At 36.0% G+C, this 4,438-nt stretch overlaps 1 long non-coding RNA gene across 1 annotated transcript; it reads right to left on the bottom strand.

Annotated features, from left to right (window-relative positions):
* Positions 1-2,041: 2,041 nt before the first annotated feature.
* LOC149212523 (uncharacterized) lies at positions 2,042-2,776 on the bottom strand. The gene is made up of 3 exons (XR_016250244.1): positions 2,618-2,776; positions 2,452-2,521; positions 2,042-2,364 (listed from the first exon to the last, which is right to left on the bottom strand). It is a non-coding gene; the product is annotated as an uncharacterized LOC149212523 (long non-coding RNA).
* Positions 2,777-4,438: the final 1,662 nt, after the last annotated feature.

Raw genomic sequence — 4,438 nt, 5'->3', positions numbered from 1 at the left:
GCAGAGAATGTTGAAAAGAATCAGGTGACATTTGAAACAATAGCTGAAATAGCTTGTAGGAATGGATGCTCCCCGGCACAACTTTCACTTGCCTGGATTTACCATCAAGGAACCACCAAAGTAAAGAATTTATATGGGTTCTCTATCTGTGAACATCAAAGAGTCCACTTGTGGCTTTTCCGGAAATCGTATTGCTATGCTTACAAAGATTTCACGTGGATGTACTCAGAAACACCTCCTATCTCTTCCTGGAAAGACGCCATATGACAATTTTCAACCTTTTTCTCCGCAAACAAAGCGAAATCGTCGGTCTTTAGCGGCTATTTCATGACTTTAGAATTTGGAATATAGTAAAATGTTTTGCTTATTTAACTTTTAAAAACAGCCAGAATTCGGTCTTTAGCGGCTATTTCATGACTTTAGAATTTGGAATATAGTAAAATGTTTTGCTTATTTAACTTTTAAAAACGGCCAGAATTGAATTAGTTAATATTTGTAATGACCCCGGTAGATGTAAATGTGAATTTTACTATGGTAAAAAGACAATATAGTAGTAGTTGTTGTTTATGTGTAAAAGAAACAAAACTGTGATAAACTACATTATTGAATAAATGAAATATTTTCTTGAAATGTTGGCAGCCTCTGGGAGGTGGATTTCAAAGAAAGGAAATCAGTTGTAATAACTGATTGGAACTGCCCTCCCAAACAGGAAAAGTCCTGGGTGTAGGGAGGAAGTTCTGTGCTGTTGGGACAGACAGAAGTGATTCTTTTCCAGAAAGGAAAAAGAAAGAAAAACATATACTGAGGAAATTGGTTAAGTCTGGTAGGGACCAGATAACCAGGCACTAGGTGCTCAGATCTTGTTGAGGGCTTGAGGCCTGCAAGATAGCTCGGGGGAGAGAATTCCGTCGGAAAGATGGATCTCATGGCTGGGAGGACGAGCAGACTCGAAGCACAGGTGACTTGCTTGAGTATCTAATTGTGACTCTGGTGAATCAGGTACGGTTTCTAATCTCAGACCCTTTTTGCCTTAAAAGGGAGACTTACAAATGACCACAGTAGTTAAACAAGAAATGTTTATAGTTGCTTATAACTGTTGCAATGTACTTAGAACCGTATAAGTGTGGTGTTAATCAAAGGAATAGGCTATCCGCTGATAGACCTGGTCTAAAACTAACTGACGATTCTTAAAGGAATACAGAGGGTTAGTTTATTAAATGCCTGAGTTAGGTTATGAGATGCCAGAGTTAGTTTATTAAATGCCTAGGTTAATTATTAAATGTGCAGAGTATGGCACGAAACAGGCTGAACAACAGAGGTATTATATATTCAGGAAAACCGTATCAGAACACATATATTGAAACAACTGGTACATAAATTATTATTACATATCACGTGCTAATACATACGAGCCTGGAAACCCCAGAGCTTGAAAAGAGGTCACGGCTGTAGCCGGACTATAACTGTTGGGACAGAACAGAAAACTGTTGAGACAGAACCGAGAAGAATATGCCCTGAAATATATATATGCGGTAGTTGAAATACGAAATAACCACATAGTCAACAGAGATTACATCCTACAGCGTGTGGGACTCTGTCTCTGAACATAAATAGTGCTATTTTAACCACAGCATTTCAACAAAAACAGCGAAGTTAGTTCAATGAGGAACGATGAAGTCGAAACAAACCCTCATACTTCAGTATAAACCCTTAGACTTCTGTGTATTCTGATATTCACAACATAAGGAAAACAGAATGGAAGTATGTTCATATATATTTGAAAGCCTTAATGGCAAAAACTAAAAGATCTAGAACCGCATGCATAGATCAGAACCAGTTATATGAAAGCAAAACATATATGTATTAACCGAAAATCCCGAGCTCTAGCGGCGCTGTGATATACAACGTATATGTATACAGAGCAAGAAGAATGATAACGATTTTCAAATCCCATAAGCAGACAGACATGTACTAGACAAATATCATCGAGAAGCCATATATATATAAACCAAAATGAAAGGCGGATGTCGTCCGAAAGCTTGGACAGTGTAATAAGTTCCTGCTTATGTCGTTAATCAAAACAATACAGCAGTATACCTCTGAAGAGGAAACAAGTGCATATTCAGCGAAAATAGAGACAGTATTAACAGACCCAAGTCCGGGTATGCCGCAAGGCAGAATAAAAACCACATGCGTTCATGAAAAGAAAAACAAAGGAAAAAAATACAGGGGTTCCGCCTAGAACAGTATCTTTCAGCCGAACTTCTGAGGCAACTAATCAATAAACCATAAGGCAACCATGAGGGTTCTCTTCGGAGAATACCTCAGCGAAACCAAGCTCAGAACCGGCAAACCCTCGGCGGTCTGTAGCAAACATCATGGTAACGTCTCAGAAACGATAGGTTCTGAGTCTCATCAAAGAAACAAGCAAAACATCATGGAAGAACCGACCTGTATCCGTCGAGCAGGCTGGGCGGTCGAGACCATCACTTTGTCACCATCAACGGGTTAAACGAGCCACCTGTGTCCGCCAACAGCAAAAGACATACCTTAATCAACCACAATCCTACTGTGAAATAAATAAAAAAGTATCCAGCAAACGCAGAGCGTAATATACCTGAGAAATCCGGAGCTGGGAATGTTATCCAGTAAACGCAGAGTGGAAGATACCTGAGAAAATCCGGAGCTGGATCTTTACGGCCTTTGGAGAGGTTGCAGGTGAGAGTCATGAGTCGGGGCAGATCGAACCAACATCTCGGCATAGAGACTGAACCGACAGCGCAAAGCAAACAAATGAACCCTGAGATTAATCCAAGGAGGTTAAGTAGTGGCTTGAAACCCATAGGTTCATCTCCACCCTTCGTTCGCCCAGTGAGATCGTGACCGTTCAGATGAAGCGGGAAGAAGAGGCGGGAAGACCGAGAATCCCAAGGCCGAGGTGTCACATGGCTGTATGTACAGGCCATGCCACCTGGCCAGCTGTGAACCGAAGCCATCGATGCGGTAGGTGAGCTGAGCCTGCAAGAACTGCGGCCGGACCTCCAAACCCCGAGCCAATTTATTACACCGTATGCTGGGGGGGTTTAGGGGTTAGGTTCATCAATCAATAAACTTAATACTTACAAGGTCACGGCATAGATTCACACCATGTTGCAAATCGAAAACCATAGTCAAGTAACAGGTGTTGATAATATTATTATTATGGTGAACAAAGCATAGCATAAGGTTGACCAAACGACAATTAACTGAAGCACATGATAATAGTTACGGTGGTAATATATGGTGTATCAGTTTATATGTGTAGTATGCCTTTTAATATTCAAACCATAGAAAAAAAAAAAAAATATTGTGCGTATTTATGTGTAAAGGGATGTGACAATATTGTTTCAAGTAATTATCTAAAAATAAATACAATTTAATGGTAAGTGCGGGTTATTTATAATTTTGAGGAATAGCGTGAATTAATTTATTGTGGGCTTTTGTGAATTTTCGATCAGAAGTAATAATTTTAGAGAAACAATATTATTACAGAGAAATAAGTTAGTGTTTTAAACAAAAAGTTCATGTTAAATTTTAGATCTCTTTATATTCAAAATTGTAGAAGTAGGAATTTGAAGTTCTAACGCTGTAATTTGTAAGAATACATTGTGAAATAACATACAAAAAAATTGGTGTACATTAAAAAAAAAAATTTAATTTGTTAATTTCAAAGTCCAATAATCAAACCAAATGGGTGGGAATGTAGCCTTATTTGTTTATGAAAATTTCATTTCGAAGTGTCTCAAACTCATATTTGACTTTTAATTAATGTGTAACTTTTAAAAATAATTTATAAAGTTTGCTCAGATTTTTGAAAAAATTTAGAATCGCATTTTTATTTTATAATATTATTTTTTGGTATATATATACTTACTTTTGATGTATTAAATGTGAAATTATTTTATATATAGATTAACTTTTATATATAATATTAACATATACAATCTATTTAGTATAAAAATGATATAAAATTATTATGTCCTTACTTAAATAAAATATTCCTAAACTATAATGAGAAATTTTTAACAAAATTTATGTCTTCCCCCTACCTTATAAATCTTTATAGCTCTTTTGTATGCCCCTAAAACAACATGTTTTTTCAAAATTAATTATGTGATCCTTTAATATTATATAATGTTTTTCTTTGAAACATTTTTACCTACCTTAAATAGCTAGCTTGATTTTATAGACAACTTGTGTAGAGTCATATATGGCATTGATATATCAAGTTGTGAAATAATGCAAGGTAAAGAATTATAAGCATTAGTTATCTAAGAGTATAGACAACAAACAAAAATCAATTGATGCCATTTGTTATGAAAATTTTTGTTATAAATAATTTTAATGCAAAATATAAATTTCATTGTTTAACTAAACACTTATTGAGTCTTAACTTTGT

Source organism: Pinus tabuliformis, chromosome 1_1, assembly GCF_031772625.1.
Source record: "Pinus tabuliformis cultivar Carrire ecotype Pingquan chromosome 1_1, CPIR1, whole genome shotgun sequence".
Taxonomy (NCBI): Eukaryota; Viridiplantae; Streptophyta; class Pinopsida; order Pinales; family Pinaceae; genus Pinus; species Pinus tabuliformis.
This window is presented reverse-complemented; position numbering and strand designations above follow the sequence as displayed.